The 22,510-nt window shown below is 47.0% G+C and overlaps 4 non-coding genes across 4 annotated transcripts; 1 reads left to right on the forward strand and 3 right to left on the reverse strand.

Moving 5' to 3' along the window:
• Positions 1-5,772: 5,772 nt before the first annotated feature.
• On the forward strand, positions 5,773-5,849 carry trnan-guu. Its single transcript has one exon. It is a non-coding gene; the product is annotated as a tRNA-Asn (tRNA).
• Positions 5,850-12,939: 7,090 nt separating this feature from the next.
• trnav-aac lies at positions 12,940-13,012 on the reverse strand. Its single transcript has one exon. It is a non-coding gene; the product is annotated as a tRNA-Val (tRNA).
• Positions 13,013-13,341: 329 nt separating this feature from the next.
• On the reverse strand, positions 13,342-13,414 carry trnar-acg. The gene has a single exon. It is a non-coding gene; the product is annotated as a tRNA-Arg (tRNA).
• A 5,922-nt stretch (positions 13,415-19,336) lies between these two features.
• On the reverse strand, positions 19,337-19,410 carry trnan-guu. Its single transcript has one exon. It is a non-coding gene; the product is annotated as a tRNA-Asn (tRNA).
• Between the last annotated feature and the right edge of the window lie 3,100 nt (positions 19,411-22,510).

Here is a 22,510-nt window from a genome sequence, read left to right on the forward strand (position 1 = left end):
TTCAATGAGAAGAGGCCTTGGGACCCTGGCCACAGAGTGAGGTTAGCATCAAATCAGAGAATAATGACACCACAGTATGAGGCCATTCCGGCCGCCGTGTCTGTGCCAGCTCTCTGTTAGCGCAATGGAAGAAACAAAGAAACAAAAGATATGTCTGGAGGAGCTATCGATGGCAGATTGATCAACAACTACCGCCCGGGCACAAAGAACAAGTGGAAACAAGATTGAAACCCAAATCTGCGATGGAAGGACACACAAAATGGGTGCAGCATTTACAGTGTGAAACTACTGAACACACACTGAGTGTGAAAGCTTATTGAGCCCAGTGGAAAGATGCACTGCTGCTCCTCGAGTGGCTGTTGAGCTTCTTTGGAACATTTCACGACGCCGAGGTCCGGGAGGTCAGCGTTAAGATCCAGCTCCCCAGTCAGTTCAATTCTCCACTTTGGCTCTGTGGATTAGATGGGTCACGTCCCTGTGGTTAACACAGATCTGGAGCATCAATTCTACCCAAACGCACTCCAGCTCAGACACTATCTCTCTCTCTCTCGAGCATCATCTGTGGGGAGAGAAACGACGTAAACATTCCGAGTCCTGAGAAATATTTTTCAGAGTGGGCCAATGTAAATCAACCCCGCCGTCAGCATCGCAAACAATTCGTAATCTCTGACCTGGAGTAAAGAGCCTGTCCTGGATTTAAACCCACGACCACTCCCATAGGCATTGCTTGAAAATCCTTAAACGAGAACCAGACCTCGAGACCAAAGAGCACAAATTTAAGACCGACATTCAGCAAAATATAACTTATGTTAATTTCGATATAATTTCTACATCTCACGGCTTTATATGTTGAGACATCTGTTAATTTCAGACACACCTGTCGCTTGCAACAAGGGACCTGGCCTCTTAAACAGACCATCAGAATCTGCAGCAACACAGTGAGGTTGTACATTCCGTAAGTCCATTGATGCCAGCGGTTTCTGCAGTGTAGCGGTTATGACATTCGCCTCACACGCGCATGGTCCCCGGTTCGAAACCGGGCAGAAACATCCAACGTTTAGCATTTCGTGTGAGAAAAGTTTGCCCAATTATTGGGCATAAAATAATTCTATTCCTAAATGTTGCCGGAATCTCGTGTGTTCCATGACTACGAAATTTCGTCTCACACGAGCCACTACACAGAATTGAACATTAAGGCCCAAGCACTGAATGTTCGGCAGGCAATGAGAGGTGAAGAATTTTCATATCTTGGCACACCTCGGATATTAGCAGCTAGTTCTTCCATAACAGAGTTTCAGCGATTTACAAATGAACATATTTAATCACCACCTCAAACATGTCTAAATGTGTGACAAATGCAACTTACTGCGGATGCTTCAAACGGAAACAAAAACAGAAAATACTGGATAATCTCAGCAGATCTGACAGCCTCTGGGGAGCGAAATGGCAGCTGTCGTTTCCAGTCAAGATGTGGAGATGCCGGCGTTGGACTGCGGTGAGCACAGTAAGAAGTCTTACAACACCAGGTTAAAGTCCAACAGGTTTGTTTCAAACACGAGCTTTCGGAGCACGGCTCCTTCTTCAGGTGAATGGAAAGGCTTGTTCCAGAAATGTTTATATAGACACAGTCAGAGATGCCCCGGAATGCGAGCACCTGCAGGCAATCAAATCATCAAAGATGCAGAGAGAGAGGTAACTCCAGGTTAAAGAGGTGTGAATTGTCCCAAGCCAGTTCAGTCGGTAGGCCTCTGCAAGTCCAGGCTTGTTGGTGGGGGCCGAATGTAATGCGACATGAATCCCAGATCCCGGTTGAGTCCGCATTCATGCGTGCAGAACTTAGCTATAAGTTTTTGCTCAGCAATTTTGCGTTGTCGCGTCTCCTGAAGGCCTCCTTGTAGAATGCTGACCCGGAGATCAGAGGCTGAATGTCCTTGACTGCTGAAGTGTTCCCCAACTGGAAGGGAACAGTCCTGCCTGTTGATAGTCGCACGATGCCCGTTTATTCGTTGTCGCAGTGTCTGCATGGTCTCGCCAATGTACCACGCTTCGGGACATCCTTTCCTGCAGCGTATGAGGTAGACTACATTGGTCGAGTCGCACGAGTATGCGCCGCGTACCTGGTGGGTGGTGTTTCCACGTGTAATGGTGGTGTCCATGTCGATGATCTGGCATGTCTTGCAGAGATTACCCTGGCAGGGTTTTGTGGTGTTGTGGTTGCTGTTCTGAAGGCTGGGTAATTTGCTGCAAACAATGGTTTGTTTGAGGTTGCGCGGTTGTTTGAAGGCCAGTAGTGGGGGTGTGGGGATGACCTTGGCAAGATGTCCATCCTCGCTGATGATGTGTTGGAGGCTGCGAAGAAGATGTCGTAGTTTCTCCGCCCCAGGAAAGTACTGGACGACGAAGGGTACTCTGTCAGTGGTGTCCCGTGTTTGTCTTCTGAGGAGGTCGGTGCGGTTTTTTGCTGTGGCGCGGTGGAACTGTCGATCAATGAGTCGAGCGCCATATCCCGTTCGTACGAGGGCATCTTTCAGCATCTGTAGGTGTCTGTTGCGCTCCTCCTTGTCTGAGCAGATCCTGTATACGGAGGGCTTGTCCATAGGGGATGGCTTCTTTAATGTGTTTCGGGTGAAAGCTGGAGAAGTGGAGCATCGTGAGATTATCTGTGGGCTTGCGGTAAAGCGAGGTGCTGAGGTGACCGTCCTTGATGGAGACGAGTGTGTCCAAGAATGGAACTGAATTTGGAGAATAGTCCATGGTGAGTTTGATGGTGGGATGGAACTTATTGATGTCATCGTGTAGTCGTTTCAGTGATGTCTCGCCGTGGGTCCAAAGGAAAAAAATGTCATCGATGTATCTGGTGTATAGCATCGGTTGAAAGTCCTGTGTGGTGAGGAAGTCCTGTTCAAACTTGTGCATGAAGATGTTGGCATATTGAGGTGCAAATTTGGTCCCCATGGCTGTTCCGTGCGTCTGGATGAAGAATTTGTTGTCGAAGGTGAAGACGTTGTGGTCTAGAATGAAACGGATGAGTTTCAGAATTGCGTCTGGAGATTGGCAGTTGTCGGTGTTGAGGACTGAGGCTGTTGCAGCAATGCCGTCGTCATGGGGGATGCTGGTGTAGAGTGCCGAGACATCCATTGTGACGAGGAATGTTCCTGGTTCAACTGGTCCATGGGTGCTGAGTTTCTGTAGGAAGTCCGTCGTGTCGCGACAGAAGCTGGGTGTACCTTGTACGATGGGTTTCAAGATGCCCTCGATGTGGCCAGAGAGGTTCTCACACAGGGTCCCATTGCCTGAAACGATAGGACGGCCTGGTGTGTTGGCCTTGTGTATTTTCGGGAGGCAGTAGAGATCTCCAATGCGGGGATTACGTGGGATGAGAGCACGTAGGGTGTTCTGAAGGTCTGGATCTAAGGTCTTGATCAGTCTGCTGAGTTGGCGGATGTGTTCCTTGGTTGGATCTGCGGGTAACTGCCTGTAGTGTTCCTGGTTGTCGAGTTGTCGGTATACTTCTTTGCAGTAGTCTGTTCTGTTCAGTATGACGGTGGCCCCTCCTTTGTCTGCTGGTTTGATGACGATGTTGCGGTTGGTCTTGAGAGTGCGGATGGCGTTGCGTTGTGCTTGGGTGACGTTTGAGGCTGCCTTGTTTCCAGTCAAGTGGACACTTTTTTGTGGGTGGGGGGGGGGGGGGGGGTGGAGTGCTGTATTGGGTCTCGATAGAGGGCTAGCAATATGTGGGAAATGACGAAAATATCTCGGGCAGAAAGAAAAAGGGAATGTAAATGAGGCTAATCAAGGCTATGAAAGGTGCTGATGGCGCATCGAGCGGTCAGAATGTGTTAATGGCAGAACAAAGGTAAGCAGTGTGTCAGAGAACAATTACAAACAGGGATCAGTTTGCTGAAGTAGGATGGGATGGGCTGGTGGGAGGTGGGCGATGCTGAGGATAAAACATACCAAAAGAAGGGATGATAAGTTGATGGAAAAAACATGTGGTGAAGGGGGAAGTGAGAGTTCACAGTCTGAAGTTGTTGAACTGATAAAATGAAAGGGACAAAGAGCTGTCTGAGTCCACCAGAATTAGTCAATAGAAATGTGAATGCCCACACATAGACAAACTTCTCGGGAACGTATTGGTTTCATGCAGTTTGAGCTCAGCTTCTCAAAGCAAACCCAATGTGAAAGAATCCCGCCGTCGACGCCGCAAAGAAGTGAAGGAAACATGCGGCTTGACCAACGGGAAAACCTCATCGAAGGGCGCGTCCGGGATTTGAACCCGGGACCTCTCGCAAATTCCGACAGCGATACACCCAGAGCGAGAATCATACCCCTAGACCAACGCGTCCCGCGAAAAGAGCCAAAGCATACTGTCATTGCCATCGAAAATCAATCTAACATCTGTGGAGAACGCCAAAAGTACTGCAACATCTCAGGTAGTCAGTCGACAGGACAACAAAGTTCGTCTTTCACCATCACCTTTCATAAAAACCGGGACAGGTTAGAAATCAGAAGGGGGTTCAGTGCAGTTAGATTGCGAATGTACAGACCGGACCATGTACCACATGCTATGGTATCAGCAAAAGCCGGCACAGCCGCCGAGATTGGTCATCATTAACATATTGACGATGAAGAAAGAGGAGATCTCAGGACGATATCTGGCGGCTGCCAACAAGTCTAAAAAGAATGGTTACCTCAATATAAACGCGCTCAGTGTGGAGGACGGAGCGGTCTATTACTGTGCAATGAGCACAGTGTCACAAAGCAGCTACGATGTGGAGATGCCGGCGTTGGACTGGGGTGAGCACATGTCTGCTTTTTTGCATCTTTGTAGAAACTGAATGTCAGTGTCTATATGCGCGATCTTCCTGGAGATCCTCTCCACTTTGAGTTTGCGGTGTCAATGGTAGCCATGATGTGGAGATGCCGGCGTTGGACTGGGGTGAGCACATAAGAAGTCTTACAACACCAGGTTAAAGTCCAACAGGTTTGTTTCAAACACGAGCTTTCGGAGCACGTGTCCTTCTTCAGGTGAAGAAGGACACGTGCTCCGAAAGCTCGTGTTTGAAACAAACCTGTTGGACTTTAACCTGGTGTTGTAAGACTTCTTACAAAGCAGCTACAACCACGTACGAAAGCCTCAGAGAGTATTTTCAATTCCAGCAAATTTGCGTTCCTGCCCTTGAACCGGAGGATGGTTTGATCTGGATTCAGAAAAATACTCAGGTCTATTTCTCCACAATTGCATTGCCGGCTGTGTCCTTGTATAGGTCAAGAGAGGAGCCGTTTCGGATTCGTGAGATTAATCAGCATGTCGCGATGCACAGTAAATTTAAGCTTGGAATATCCACTTCCGAGCAGCAGTAATGAAAGTTCTCAGATGTGGGGATAATAAAATCTTCCAGGACCGTTAACTTAGGTCGACCTTGTGCCAACGAGTCTGAGCCCCTAGTAGTCTTCAGCGGAACATCGACTTTCCGATCGAAAATACATCAAATCTATGTTGACACTTCCTGCTTTCTGTTATGGAGGTTCCCAGATAAGGGACGTGTTTCAAAGAAAGTGCGGTGCTGTCCAAGTGAGTTCTGTAAAATCCACGGGCCTGTGATGATTCCACGTCTCACAAATGTCCATGCCCGCGGGACCATGTGTACGGTCCTTCCAGATATTTTCCGCACTGCCTCAGGGGACCAATATTGCCAGCATTCTCATTCGGTCCCTGGCAATCAGAGGATTGCCCGTCACTGTTGAAATGCACAGAGTTGCGATCTCGCTGTCGTTTCCGTGGCGCAATCGGTTAGCGCGTTCGGCTGTTAACCGAAAGGTTGGTGGTTCGATCCCACCCGGCGACGAATTGTTGTTCAACTCCTGGATGATATGTTTTTAGGGGCTGTTTAGGACAGGGCTAAATCGCTGGCTTTGAAAGCAGACCAAGCAAACCAGCAGCTCGGTTCGATTCCCGTAACAGCCTCCCCGAACAGGCGCCGGAATGTGACGACTCGGGGATTTTCAGAGTAAATTCATTTGAAGCCCACTCGTGACAATAAGCGATTTTCTTGTTCTGATAACACGTACCGTGCACCGGCTGCAGCATGGAGTTGCCTCTATCGCTGTAATATCCTTCATGGCGCTGAGCTGGGGAATAGCTCAACGATGCTGTGTCTCCCTCGATAACTCAGGAGATTGTGACGCCTCCTCACGGACCTGCCAACAGACGAATGTTGAGCAGGAGTTGGCTATTCATCCGCTTGAGCCTTCTTCAACAATTCCAGACAATTTGGTCTCTGAAAAAAGCGATGTTCAGAGCAGTTTCCCTTTTGTACCTTCTTCGTCAGAACCAAAATAAAGAAAACTAGTCTGTTGAGCCCTGCTATTATTCTGAGTTCTAACCTCCGCCTGTCCACCAAAGTCTTGGCATTCTTTCGACTTCGTCCTAAGGTGTGAAACGAGAACTCCAGGGATGATTTGCACAGATTAAGCATAGTTTTTTGATTAGAAACACCTATAGTGACAAAGATAGTGTATAAACAGCTGAAATTTAGATTTCTGTGTAGGTGTCTCGCCCTGATATGCATTGCAGTCAACACTGAATCCACTCAACAGCCGAATTCTAACACGGAGTAAACCGAATCCGGCAGCAGAGGGCGCCAAATTCAAGCACGGGCGTCAGAAACTCACCTGATGGTGTCGGCCAAGCCGATAGGATGGGAGGCGAGTGATGTCACAATAGACCCTCTCCCTGCACTGCACTAAGTTCCCTCTCTCCTACACAATCCCTGACTCAGTCCAGTCCAGTTCACTGGGAGAGATTCAGTCAGACATGGTTGTGATAATACTGGCGGCGCTTTGGCACAGTAAGTAGTTATAGTGTTAATTAAACCAGATTAGCATATTAATACACATAGGCTAGAGTATAATTAACGATCGGGAATATCTAAGAAGTGCCTGCATCAGAGGTCCCAGAAAATGCCGCAGATACAAGCAAATTTGTATCAACTCTGTTTAAACTCAGGGCGGCACGGTGGCGCAATGGTTGGCACTGCTGCCTCATTGCACTGAGGACACGGGTTCGATCCCGGTCCCAGATCACTGTTTGAACATTCTCACTCCCACAACCTAGATGTACAGGCTCAGTGGACTAGCCACGCTAAAAAGCACCTCTTAATTGAACAAACTCTAACTTCATAAAGGAACAACAATCTGTTCATTTCAGTCCTTCACTTTCGCAGGCCGGCTATATGCAATCCAGTAGCTCAGTCACCAGTGACAATAACAGTCTCAGAAGGGGCTTCGGTGAAGTTAAATTGCCAATATAAAGGCCCCAACATGTACAAAATGCAATGATATCAGGAGAAACCGGCACAGCCACTGAGATGGATTATCACCAACAACTCAGCAATGAAGAAAGATGTGGGTTCAGGACGATATCTGGCGTTTGCTGACAAATCTAAACAGAAAGGTTACCTCAGGAAAAGCGCATTCGATGTGGAGGACGGGGAGGTCTATTACTGCGCACTGAGAAACAGCGTTCGAGAAAACCTAAAGCCCCGTACACAACCCTGAGTGAGTGTTTACAGCATCACTGAGGTTCCTTTCCGAGAAGGAATTGATCCCAGGCACAGGCAGTCAATCATGTCTATTTACCGGACATGTCTCTGTCCTTGTGTAGGTCAAGAGAGGAATAGTTTGGGAAATCTTGAGAGCTATGGTTGAAAACATCAGCCATGATTGAATGGCAGAGCGGACTCGATGGGCCAAGTGACCTAATTCTGCTCCTATGTCTGATAGTCTTATGGTCTTATTATGGTCTATTATACCGCAAATTGTATTGTAACTTTAAAACCAGAATATCTACCTACCTGCAGAGGGTGGCACTCAACTGAGGAGATGGACGAAAATCATGTCCTGCTCTTGCAGAAAGTCCAAGGACAAAGACTCCTCGTTATCTGTTCTTTTAACGCAAAGCAGAATGGATCAATACGTTCTGCGGTACAAAATGTACAAGGTACTTAATGGGCGGCACTGTGGCTCAGTGGGTTGCTCTGCTGCCTCACGCTCCTAGGACCCGCGTTTGATTCCCGGCTTGGTTCTCTATCTGTGCGATGTCTGCACGTCCTCCCCGTGTCTACGTGGGTTTCCTCCGGGTGCTCCGGTTTCCTCCCTCAAATCCCGAAAGGACGTGCTGTTAGGCGAATTGGACATTCTGAATTCTCCCTCTGTGTACCTGAACAGGGGCCGGAGTGTGGTGACTCGGGAATTTTCACAGTAACTTCATTGCAGTGTTAATGTAAGCCTACTTATGACACTAGTGAAGATTATTATTACGACAATGTACGCTTAATAGAAATCAATTTTTCGATCGAAAATACCTGAAATTTCTGTTGACACGACATGTCTTCTGTTCGATTCCCACGCAGATCAGGGACATACTTCGCCCATTTATGTTATGAAGAGACGTTGCATAGTTTTGGGTGTACAGGATTATGAGGGGCATGGCAGGGTAGATAGGGAGCAGTTGTTCCCCTTAGTTGAAGGGTCAGTTACGGGGGGACACAAGTTCAAGGTGAGGGGCAGGAGGTTATGGTGAATTTGAGGAAAATCTTATTTAGCCAGAGGATGGTGACTGTCTGGAGTAAACTACGTGGGAGGGTGGGAGAGGCAGTGTGCTTCACATCCATTAAATAGTACCTGGCTGAACACATGGCATGTCTTCACATTCAAGGCTATGGAACACGTGCTGACAAATGAGGTCCTGTAGTTAGTCCTGTATTTTTCACACGTTGGTGCAGACTCTATTGACCGGAAGGCCTCATCTGAATTGCTTGGTTCTGTGCATCTGTGATTCTGGGTGCTATAACATTCCTGGCGCTATAATAATTCCGCGAGTGACAAACTTCCAGGATTTCTACGTACATATTTATGTCCAGGTATTGGCTGCCCATTTTTACTGGCCTTGTCTTTCACTGGCGTGTCACTGGCAATCAGAGGAATGCATTTCCCTGCTGCAATAAAGCAAGATGTGATAATGTTGTGATAACAAGTATCGTGAGCTGGCTGCAGTATTGGGATCGCCGCACCATTGAAGGATACGGCCTGCTGGACCGCTCGCAAATTCTGACAGCGAGACACCCAAAGCGAGAATCATACCCCTAGACCAACGCCCTTCTAATCCACAGAGCCCAAGTGGAGAATTGAACTGACTGGAGAACTGGATCTCAACGCTGACCTCCCGGACCTCGGACTTTGAATTGTTCCAAAGAAGCTCAACAGACATTTGTTGCTTCCATTGATCTGACAGAGAGCTGGCACAGGCACGTCGGGCGGAATGGACTCAATCTGTGGTGTAATCATTCTCTGATTTGATGCGAACCTCCCCTTCTGGGCAGGAACCCAAGGCCTCTTCTCATTTAATCTCTCTTGACTTGCCCCCTATTAGAGCCCTTTCCTGTTGTTCTGTTTGCTCCCTCCGGGATTTCACTTGGTTAAGACGCCCTACATTTCTAACCTGTCCCAGTTTTAATGAAAGGTGATGGTGAAAGCCGAGCTTTATTGTCCTTTGGACAAATGCCGCCTGACACCCTGAGTTGTTCCAGTATTTTCCGCTTTCTCCGCAGATGCTAGAGTCACAGACAGACTCTCGGTGGTTGTGGCAAGGACTAAACAACATAACGGGCTACAAAGCGAAGCCGAGCAGTATCTCTGGCAGCAGCGCACCCCTCCCCGATGAACGAAATGCATTCTATGCTCGGTTTAGGCAGGTAACCAGCAATCCGCGGTCGAGTGCCCCAGCAGCCCATAATTCACCCATATCCACGATCAAGTTTCCGAAGTCAGATCGGCCTTCCTGAAAGTGAACGCACGGAAGGCGATGGGCTGGGACAGGATCCCTGGTCGTGCACTCAGAGCCTGTGCATACCAGCTGGCAGAGGTATTCACAGACATCTTTAACCTATCCCTACTCCAGTCCGCGGTCCCCACCTGCTTCAAGAAGACCACCATCATACCGGTACCAAAGAAGAACCAGGCAACATGCCTCAATGACTACCGCCCGGTGGCCCTGACGTCAGTTGTAATGAAGTGCTTCGAGAGGCTGATCATGAAGCGCATCACCTCCATACTCCTGCAACGCCTTGACCCACTTCAATTCGCATACCGTCGTAACCAGTGCACATCAGACGCCATTTCCCTGGCCCTACACTCATCCCTAGAGCATCTCGAAAACAAGGACTCCTACATCAGACTCCTATTTATTGACTACAACTTCGCACCGTAAAATCACTCTTCCCACTTAACCACATGTTTATTTACATCAACTTAATTTCATTGCTTCCATTGATATGTCTTCCTCTCCCATTGTCTCCCCCTCCCCATTCCCCTAGCCAATTGCATCCCTCTTGGGAAATCCGCCCCTTGTTCCTCATTGTCATCTGCCATTAATACATTCTAATCTTCTAATCGCCTCTATCAGCACCGTTCTTAACACTGATTAGAAACATTTACATTCCCTTTTTCTTCCAACCCACACATTTTTGTTATTCTCCACCCATGGCTGGCCCTCTGTCGAGGCCCAATGCTTCACACTCCTCCCCCCCCCCCGCCCCCCGCCCATCCTACTTCCCCAACACACTCCGCAAGTCTACACCTGACCAAAGATCCAGTTGTCCAGCTTCGACAAAGAGTCACCCAGACTCGAAACGACACTTGCCATCTCTCTCCACAGAGTCTGTCAGACCTGCTGAGACTGTCCTGTGTTTTTTGTTTTTCTTTCCCATTGACGCATACGCAGTAAGTTGCTTTTATCGTACATTTAGACATGTTTGAAATGGTGATTAAATATGTTCATCTGCATCTGTAAACCCAACAGATTCTGTGGTGGATGAACAAACTGCTAATATCCGAATCGTGGCGAAATAGTGGAGACTTTTCTTCCCCTGGCGTCTTGAAAATTCAGTATTTCTGACTTTGTTGCAGGAATTTTAATATATCATGCGGGACCAAATTTCATGTTCCTCGAACGTGCGAGATTGAGGAAGAAAGGTATTTTGTGCAAACATTCGTCACACAAAATGAGAAGCACACAATGTTGTTACCCGGTTTCGAACTGGGGACCTTTCGCGTGTTAGGCGAATGTGATAACCACTACACTACAGAAATTGCTGGGAGCACCGCAATCAGTGGCCCTGTGCAATGTTGAACCTCAATGTACTGTTGCAGCTTCTAACGGTTCCGCTGAGAGGCCATGTAACTTATTGGAAGAAGCCGTTTCTTTAAAACTGATGTCTCAACTTATCAAAGGATCAGATATTGAACTTTGCTGAACTGGAGATAAGTTATGTTTTGCTTGAAGTTAAATTGAGAGGGCAGGGCTTTCATAAGTAACCACAGCTGAAACGAGAATTGATGATGCCCTGCTCACTTTGCTCTGCATCGGGATTTTGTTCAGCAAATCTCTCACGGCGAAATGCTCTCTTCTATTATTAACGCAGCATTCTGAAATCCTACAGAAAAAAGCAACCGACTTTATACAATATTCGTTTCGTTATTCAATGCTTGAGTTGAGTTTAAGAATTGACAATTATGTGTTTCTTATATTGGACCTCTTTGTGTTTTGGTGTGTAAAATTCTGCAGCCTAAATACCGTTCATGTATAAGAAAGGAGGGGTAATTCGAAATCAACATTGAGCCTGGATTCCCACACTGGCTTTTCCTGTTTCTCCATCAGGAAAACCGTTTTTTCTTTCCCAAAGCTGGTTCAGTTAAGTCTCTGGCATTTCCTCTAAGTCAGTTTCAGTATCGTTTGTGTCTGTCCTTTTGACTACACATTACTATAAGACATCCTTCAATTTGGCCTGTTGCATTTGCTGATCCCAATGCCATCTACTCTCCATTGGAGAGACTAAATGCCGACTGGGTGACCACTTTGCAAAACACCTTCGCTCCATCGACAAACTGGTGGCAGACTCTCCTGTCGCTTGCTATTTGAACTCACTGTCCTGCTCTCATGTCCACATGTCCGATCTTGGCCTGCTGCAATGTTCCCATGTAGCTCAGCACAACGCCGAGGAACAGCACCCCATCCTCCGAATAGGCACGGTACAGCCTTGCTGATTTTACAGTAGGCTCAACAACTTCGCACCGTGAAATCACTCTTCCCACTTCACCACATGTTTATTTCCATCAACTTATTTTCATTGCCTCCATTGATATGTCTTCCTCTCCCATTGTCTCCCCCTCCCCATTCCCCTAGCCAATCGCATCCCTCTTGGGAAATCCGCCCCTTGTTCCTCATTTTCATCTGCCATTAACACATTCTAATCTTCTAATCGCCTCTGTCGGCACAGTTCTTAACACTGATTAGAAACATTTATATTCCCTTTTTCTTTCGACCCAACACATTTTTGTTATTCTCCACCCATGGCTGGCCGTCTGCCGAGGCCAAATGCTTCACGCTCCCCTCTCCCCCCACCCAACCACACTTCCCCCACACACTCCGCCAGTCTACACCTGACCAAAGATCCAGTTGTCCAGCTTCGACAAAGAGTCACCCAGACTCGAAACGACACTTGCCATCTCTCTCCACAGAGGCTGTCAGACCTGATGAGACTGTCCTGTGTTTTCTGTTTTTCTTTCCCATTGACGCATACGCAGTAAGTTGCTTTTATCGTACATTTAGACATGTTTGAAATGGTGACTAAATATGTTCATCTGCATCTGTAAACCCAAAAGATTCTGTGGTGGATGAACAAACTGCTAATATCCGAATCGTGGCAAATAGGGAAGGCTTTTCTTCCCCTGGCGTCTTGAATATTCCGTATTTCTGACATTGTTGCAGGAATTTTAATATCTCATGAGAGACCAAATCTCATGTTCCTCGAACGTGCGAGATTGAGGAAGAAAGGTATTTTGTGCAAACATTCGTCACACAAAATGAGAAGCACGCTATGTTTCTGCCCAGTTTCGAACCGGGGACCTTTCGCGTGTTAGGCGAATGCGATAACCACTACACTACAGAAACTGTTGGGTGTATCACACTCAGTGGCCCTGTGTAATGTTGAAACTCAATGTACTGTTGCAGCTTCTAACGGTTCCGCTGAGAGGCCATGTAACTTATTGGAAGAAGCCGTTTCTTTAAAACTGATGTCTCAACTTATCAAAGGATCAGGTATTGGACTTTGGTGAACTGGAGATAAGTTATGCTTTGCTTGAAGTTAAATTGAGACGGCAGGGCTTTCATAAGTAACCACAGCTGAAACGAGAATTGATGATGCCCTGCTCACTTTGCTCTGCATCGGGAACCAGCTGTCCAACCCACTGAACTGAAGGGGACGCCAAAACTAGGAACTGCACGCCAGCCAGGAGTCGAACCTGGAATCTCCTGATTCGTAGTCAGACGCGTTATCCATTGCGCCACTGGCCCACAGCAGTTATTGGCTTTTGCTATTCCTCGATGATGAAGACCAGTTACGAGATTGAGGTAATATTTAGCAACAGACTAAACTGAAAACACCAGATGTCTCTGCTCGATTTCGAACCGGGGACCTTTCGGGTGTAAGACGAATGTGATAACCACTACACTACAAAAACCGCCGGCCATCAATCGACGTGCGGAATGTACAACCTCACTGTGTTGCTGCAGATTCTGATGGTCTATTTGAGAGGCCAGGCCCCTTGTTACAGACGACAGCTGTTTCTTAAATTAACAGATGTCTCAACATATAAAGCCGTGAGATGTAGAAATTATATCGAAATTAACATAAGTTATATTTTGCTTAATGTCGGTCTTAAATTTGTGCTCTTTGGTCTCGAGGTCTGGCTCTCGTTTAAGGATTTTCAAGCAATGCCTATGGGAGTAGTCGTGGGTTTAAATCCAGGACAGGTTCTTTGCTCCAGGTCAGAGATTATGAATTGTTTGTGATGCTGACGGCGGACTTGATTTACATTGGCCCACTCTGAAAAAAGATTTCTCAGGACTCGGGATGTTTACGTCGTTTCTCTCCCCACAGGTGATGCTCGAGAGAGAGACAGTGTCTGAGCTGGAGTGCGTTTGGATAAAATTGATGCTCCAGATCTGTGTTAACCACAGGGACGTGACCCATCTGATCCACAGAGCCAAAGTGGAGAATTGAACTGACTGGGGAGCTGGATCCTAACGCTGACATCCCGGACCTCGGCGTCGTGAAATGTTCCAAAGAAGCTCAACAGACACTCGAGGAACAGCAGCGCATCTTTCCACTGGGTTCAATACAGCTTTCACACTCAGTGTGTGCTCAGCAGTTTCACACTGTAAATGCTGCACCCATTTTGTGTGTCCTTACATCGCAGATTTGGGTTTCAATCTTGTTTCCACTTGTTCTTTGTGTCCGGGCGGTAGTTGTTGATCAATCTACCATCAATAGCTCCTCCAGACATACCTTTTGTTTCATTGTTTCTTCCATAGCGCTAACAGAGAGCTGGCACAGACACGGCGGCCGGAATGGCCTCATACTGTGGTGTCATTATTCTCTGATTTGATGCTAACCTAACTCTGTGGCCAGGGTCCCAAGGCCTCTTCTCATTTAATCTCTCCTGACTTTCCCCCTATTAGAGCCCTTTCCCGTTGTTCTGTTTCCTCCCTCCGGTAATTCACTTGGTTAAGACGTACCACATTTCTAACCTGTCCCGGTTTTAATGAAAGGTGACGGTGAAAGACGAACTTTGTTGTCCTGTCGACAAATGCCGCCTGACTACCTGAGAAGTTGCAGTACTTTTGGCGTTCTCCGCAGATGTTTGATTGATTTTCGATGGCAATGACTGTATGCTTTGACTCTTTTCGCGGGGCTCGTTGGTCTAGGGTATGATTCTCGCTTTGGGTGTCTCGCTGTCGGAATTTGCGAGAGGTCCAGCAGGCCGTATCCTTCAATGGTGCGGCGATCCCAATACCGCAGCCGGCTCACGGTACTTGTTATCACAACATTATCACATCTTGCTTTATTGCAGCAGAGAAATGCATTCCTCTGATTGCCAGTGAGACGCCAATGAAAGACAAGGCCAGTAAAATTGGGCAGCCAATACCTGGACATAAATATATACGTAGAAATCCTGGAAGTTTGTCACTCGCGGAATTATTATAGTGCCAGGAATGTTATAGCACTCAGAATCACAGATGCACAGAACCAAGCAATTCAGATGAGGCCTTCCGGTCAATCGAGTCTGCACCAACATGTGAAAAATACAGGACTAACTACAGGACCTCATTTGTCAGCACGTGTTCCATAACCTTGTATGTGGAGACGTGCCGTGTGTTCAGCCAGGTACTATTTAATGGATGTGGAGCACACTGCCTCTACCACCCTCCCACGTAGTTTACTCCAGACAGTCACCATCCTCTGGCTAAATAAGATTTTCCTCAAATTCACCATAACCTCCTGCCCCTCACCTTGAACTTGTGTCCCCCCGTAACTGACCCTTCAACTAAGGGGAACAACTGCTCCCTATCCACCCTGCCATGCCCCTCATAATCCTGTACACCCAAAACTATGCAACGTCTCTTCATAACATAAATGGGCGCAGTATGTCACTGATCTGCGTGGGAATCGAACAGAAGACATGTCGTGTCAACAGAAATGTCAGGTATTTTCGATCGAAAAATTGATTTCTATTAAAGTCTAAACCTGGCACCATGTGCTTCCCATGTCCCAACTGATAGTAATTCTCATGTTGCTCGGCGGTTATTATACATTAAGCGTACATTGTCGTAATAATAATCTTCACTAGTGTCATAAGTAGGCTTACATTAACACTGCAATTAAGTTACTGTGAAAATTCCCGAGTCACCACACTCCGGCCCCTGTTCAGGTGCACAGAGGGAGAATTCAGAATGTCCAATTCACCTAACAGCACGGTTTTTCGGGACTTGAGTGAGGAAACCGGAGCACCCGGAGTAAACCCACGTAGACACGGGGAGGACGTGCAGACTCCGCACAGATAGAGAACCAAGCCGGGAATCGAACGCGGGTCCTAGGAGCATGAGGCAGCAGAGCAACCCACTGAGCCACAGTGCCGCCCATTAAGTACCTTGTACATTTTGTACCGCAGCACGTATTGATCCATTCTGCTTTGCGTTAAAAGAACAGGTAACGAGGAGTCTTTGTCCTTGGACTTTCTGCAAGAGCAGGCCATGATTTTCGTCCATCTCCTCAGTTGAGTGCCACCCTCTGCCGGTAGGTAGATATTCTGGTTTTAAAGTTACAATACAATTTGCGGTATGATAGACCATAATAAGACCATAAGACTATTAGGCATAGGAGCAGAATTAGGTCACTTGGCCCATCGAGTCCGCTCTGCCATTCAATCATGGCTGATATTTTCAACCATAGCTCTCACGATTTCCCAAACTATTCCTCTCTTGATCTACACAAGGACAGAGACATGTCCGGTAAATAGACCTGATTGCTTGCCTGAGCCTGGGATCAATTCCTTCTCGGAAAGGAACCTCAGTGATGCTGTAAACACTCACTCAGGGTTGTGTACGGGGCTTTAGGTTTTCTCGAACGCTGTTTCTCAGTGCGCAGTAATAGACCTCCCCATCCTCCACATCGAATGCGCTTATACTGAGGTAACCGTTCTGTTTAGATTTGTCAGCAAACGCCAGATATCGTCCTGAACCCACATCTTTCTTCATTGCTGACTTGTTGGTGATAATCCATCTCGGTGGCTGTGCCGGTTTCTCCTGATATCATTGCATTTTGTACATGTTGGGGCTTTATATTGGCAATTTAACTTCACCGAAGCCCCTTCTGAGACTGTTATTGTCACTGGTGACTGAGCTACTGGATTGAACATTGCCGGCCTGCGAAAGCGAAGGACTGAAATGAACAGATTGTTGTTCCTTTATAAAGTTTAAGTTTGTTCAATTAAGAGGTGCTTTTTAGCGTGGCTAGTCCACTGAGCCTGTACATCTAGGTTGTGGGAGTGAGAATGTTCAAACACCACACGGACAGTGATCTGGGACCGGGATCTAACCCGTGTCCTCAGTGCAATGAGGCTGCAGTGCCAACCATTGCGCCACCGTGCCGCCCTGAGTTTAAACAGAGTTGATACAAATTTGCTTGTATCTGCGGCATTTTCTGGGACCTCTGATGCAGGCACTTCATAGACATTCCCGATCGTTAATTATACTCTAGCCGATGTGTATTAATATGCTAATCTGGTTTAATTAACACTATAATTACTTACTGTGCCAAAGCGCCGCCAGTATTATCACAACCATGTCTGACTGAATCTCTCTCAGTGAACTGGACTGGACTGAGTCAGGGATTGTGTAGGAGAGAGGGAACTTAGTGCAGCGCAGGGAGAGGGTCTATTGTGACATCACTCGCCTCCCATCCTATCGGCTTGGCTGACACCATCAGGTGAGTTTCTGACGCCCGTGCTTGAATTTGGCGCCCTCTGCTGCCGGATTCGGTTTACTCCGTGTTAGAATTCGGCTGTTGAGTGGATTCAGTGTTGACTACAATGCATATCAGGACGGGAAACCTAGACTGAAATCTAAATTTCAGCTGTTTATAAACTATCTTTGTCACTATAGGTGTTTCTAATCAAAAAACGATGCTTAATCTGTGCAAATCATCCCTGGAGTTCTCGGTTCACACTTTAGGACGAAGTCGAAAGAATGCCAAGACTTTGGTGGACATGCGGAGGTTAGAACTCAGAATAATAGCAGGGCTCAACAGACTAGTTTTCTTTATTTTGGTTCTGACGAAGAAGGTACAAAAGGGGAACTGCTCTGAACATCGCTTTTTTCAGAGACCAAATTGTCTGGAATTATTTTCATTAGCTGAAGGTGAAATGTCCTATGAAGGAAATAGGTGAATGATATTTCATGCTGCAAGTGTTTGCGAGAAAATGAAACGTCACAGAGGACTTTGAATGGATCAGCACCGAGGCACGGGCGGGATCCGAACCCGCGATTTTTGGGATTATGGTGTTGAAGGCGGAGCTGTAGTCAATAAATAGGAGTCTGATGTAGGTGTCCTTGTTTTCGAGATGCTCTAGGGATGAGTGTAGGGCCAGGGAAATGCCGTCTGATGTTGACCGGTAGCGACGGTATGCGAATTGAAGTGGGTCAAGGCGCTCTAGGAGAATGGAGGTGATGCGCTTCATGATCAGCCTCTGGAAGCACTTCATCACAACTGATGTCAGGGCCGCCGGAGGGTAGTCATTGAGGCATGTTGCCTCGTTCTTCTTTGGTACCAGTATGATGGTGGTCTTCTTGAAGCAGGTGGGGACCTCGGAGTGGAGTAGGGATAGGTTAAAGATGTCTGTGAATACCTCTGCCAGCTGGTATGCGCAGGCTCTGAGTGCACGACCGGGGATCCCATCCGGGCCCATCGCCTTCCGTGGGTTCACTTTCAGGAAGGCCGATCTGACTTCGGAAACTGTGATGGTGGGTATGGGTGAATTATGGGCTGCTGGGGCACTCGACAGCGGATTGTTGGTTACATGCTCAAACCGAGCATAGAATGCATTAAGTTCATCGGGAAGGGATGCGCTGCTGCCAGAGACACAGTAAGAAGTCTTACAACACCAGTTTAAAGTCCAACAGGTTTGTTTCAAACACGAGCTTTCGGAGCGCAGCTCCTTCCTCAGGGGAATCACAAAACAGAATCATTTAACCTGATGTTGTAAGACTTCTTACTGTGCTCACCCCAGTCCAACGCCGGCATCTCCACATCATGGCCAGAGATACTGCTCGACCCGGCCCGGTTATGTAGATCTTTGGGCTTTTTTTCTGAGGGATTCTTCTCCAGAGACCGCTGAGATAGGCCCATTGAAGATTTTAAGACAGATGTGGTTGGATTCTCAACTGAAAAGGTAATCAAAGGTTATCCGGGGTAGGTGAAATGTGAATCTGAGGTCACGTTCGCATCTGTCACGAACTTATTGAATGTTGGAGAAGGCTCAAGGGGATGAATAGCCAACTCCTGCTCAACATTCGTCTGTTAGCAGGTCTGTGACGAGGTGTCACAATCTCCTGAGTTATCGAGGGAGACACAGCATCGTTGAGCTATTCCCCAGCTCGGCGCCATGAAGGATATTACAGCGATAGAGGCAACTCCATGCCGCAGCCGGTGCACGGTAACTGTTATCAGAACAGGAAAATCGCTTATTGTCACGAGTCGGCTTCAAATTAAGTTACTCTGAAAATCCCCTAGTCGTCACATTCCGGCCCCTGCTCGGGGAGGCTGTTACGGGAATCGAACCGTGCTGCTGGCCTGCTTGGTCTGCTTTCAAAGCCAGCGATTTAGCCCTGTCCAAAACAGCCCCTAAAAATATATCATCCAGGAATGGAACAGCAATTCGTCTCTGGGTGGGATCGAACCACCAACCTTTCGGTTAACAGCCGAACGCGCTAACCGATTGCGCCACAGAGACGGCAGCTGGATCACAACTCTGTGCATTTCAACAGTGACGGCCAATCCTCTGATTGCCAGGGACCGAATGAGAATGCTGGCAATATTGGTCCCCTGAGGCAGTGCGGAAAATATCTGGAAGGAGCGAACACATGGTCCCGCGGGCATGGACATTTGTGAGACGTGGAATCATCACAGGCCCGTGGATTTTACAGAACTCACTTGGACAGCACCACACTTTCTTTGAAACACGTCCCTTATCTGGGAACCTCCATAACAGAAAGCAGGAAGTGTCAACATAGATTTGATGTATTTTCGATCGGAAAGTCGATGTTCTACTGAAGACTACTAGGGGCTCAGACTCGTTGGCATAAGGTCGACCTAAGTTAACGGTCCTGGAAGATTTTATTATCCCCACATCTGAGAACTTTCATTACTGCTGCTCGGAAGTGGATATTCCAAGCTTAAATTTACTGTGCATCGCGACATGCTGATTAATCTCACGAATCCGAAACGGCTCCTCTATTGACCTATACAAGGACAGAGACGGCAATGCAATTGTGGAGAAATAGACCTGAATATTTTTCTGAATCCAGATGAAACCATCCTCCGGTACAAGGGCAGGAACGCAAATTTACTGGAATTGAAAATACTCTCTGAGGCTTTCGTACGTGGTTGTAGCTGCTTTGTGAGACTGTGCTCATTGCACAGTAATAGACCGCTCCATCCTCCACACTGAGCGCGTTTATATTGAGGTAACCATTCTTTTTGGACTTGTTGGCCGATATCGTCCTGAGATCTCCTCTTTCTTCATCGTCAATATGTTAATGATGACCAATCTCGGCGGCTGTGCCGGCTTTTGCTGATACCATAGCATGTGGTACATGGTCCGGTCTGTATATTCGCAATCTAACTGCACTGAACCCCCTTCTGATTTTTAACCTGTCCCGGTTTTAATGAAAGGTGATGGTGAAAGACGAACTTTGCTGTCCTGTCGACAAATGCCGCCTGACTACCTGAGATGTTGCAGTACTTTTGGCGTTCTCCGCAGATATTAGATTGATTTTCGATGGCAATGACAGTATGATTGGCTCTTTCCGTGCGGCTCGTTGGTCTATGGGTATGATTCTCGCTTGGGTTTGTCACTGTCGGAAGTTGCGAGAGGTCCCGGGTTCAAATCCCGGACGAGCCCTTCGATGAGGTTTTCCGTTGGTCAAACCGCATGTTTCCTTCACTTCTTGCGGCGTCGACGGCGGGATTTATTCACATTGGGTTTGCTTTGAGTAGCTGAGCTCAAACTGCATGGAACCAATACGTTCCCGAGAAGTTTGTCTATGTGTGGGCATTCACATTTCTATTGACTAATTCTGGTGGACTCAGACAGCTCTTTGTCCCTTTCATTTTATCAGTTCAACAACTCAGACTGTGAACCCTCACTTCCCCCTCCACCACATGTTTTTTCCATCAACTATCATTCCTTCCATTGATATGTTTTACCCTCAGCATCCCCCCCCCCCCTCCCAGACCATCCTACTTGATCATCAGATCCCTGTTTGTAATTGTTCTCTGACGCACTGCTTACCTTTGTTCTGCCATTAACGCATTCTGACCGCTTGATGCGCCATCAGCACCTTTCATAGCCTTGATTAGCCTCATTTACATTCCCTTTTTCTTTCTGTCCGAGGCATTTTCGTCATTTCCACCTATTGCTAGCCCTCTATCGAGGCCCAATACGCCACCCACAATCGTCTGAATCTGACCCTATTTCCCGTTCTCCAGCTTTGACAAAGAATCAACTTGACTGGAAACATCAGTTGCCGACAGATCCACAGAGGCTATCAAACATGCTGAAATTGTCCAGTGTTCTTGTTTCCCATTGAAGCATCCGTAGTAAGTTGCATTTGTAGTTCATTTCGACATGTTTGAGATGGGGATTGAATACGTTCATCTGCATTGTAAATCGATGAAATTCTGTTGTGGATGAACTTGCTAATATCCGAACTAAGCTAAAATAGGAAGATCCTTTTCTTCTGCCTGTCGAAAATTCAGTGCTTGTGACTTAATGTTGAATATATTTTAGTGGCTCATGTGAGACGAAATCTCGTTTTCTTCCAACATCCGAGATTCCGGCAATATTCAGGATTAGACGTGTTTTGTGCAAACGTTCCTCACAGGAATTGCTAAATGTCTAATGTTTCTGCCCGGTTTCTTTCTGACCGGGACCTTTCACATGTGAGGCGAATGTTATAACCACTGCACTACAGAAACAGCTGGCAACCAATCGATGTGTACAATGTACCACCTTACTGTGTTGATGCAGATTCGAATGGTGAGGCTGAGAGGTCACGTCACTAATTACAAGACGACAGCTGTTTCTTTCAAAAACAAATGTTTCAATATATAAAACAATGAGATGTAGAAATTATATCGAAATTAACATAAGTTATATTTTGCTTAAGCTCGGTCTTAAATTTGTGCTCTTTGGTCTCGAGGTCTGGTTCTTTTTTAGGGATTTTGAATCAATGCCTATGGGAGTGGTCGTGGGTTTAAATCCAGGACAGGCTCTTTACTCCAGGTCAGAGATTATGAATTGTTTGCGATGCTGACGGCGGGGTTGATTTATATTGGCACACTCTGAAAAAGATTTCTCAGGACTCGGGATGTTTCCGACGTTTCTCTCCCCACAGATGATGCTCGAGAGAGAGAGACAGTGTCTGAGCTGGAGTGCGTTTGGATAAAATTGATGCTTCTGATCTGCGTTAACTTGACAAGGACTTGGCTCATCTAATCCACAGAGCCAAAGTGAGGAATTGAGCTGACTGGGGAGCTGGATCTTAACGCTGACCTCCCGGACCTCGGCCTCCTGAAATGTTCCAAATAAGCTCAACAGCCACTCGAGGAACAGCAGCGCATCTTTCCACTGGGCTCAATACAGCTTTCACACTCAGTGTGTGTTCAGTAGTTTCACACTGTAAATGCTGCACCCATTTTGTGTGTCCTTACATCGCAGATTTGGGTTTCAATCTTGTTTCCACTTGTTCTTTGTGTCCGGGCGGTAGTTGTTGATCAATCTGCCATCGACAGCTCCTCCACACGCATCTTTTGTTTCTTCCAGTGCGCTA

Source organism: Scyliorhinus canicula, unplaced genomic scaffold, assembly GCF_902713615.1.
Source record: "Scyliorhinus canicula unplaced genomic scaffold, sScyCan1.1, whole genome shotgun sequence".
NCBI lineage: Eukaryota > Metazoa > Chordata > Chondrichthyes > Carcharhiniformes > Scyliorhinidae > Scyliorhinus > Scyliorhinus canicula.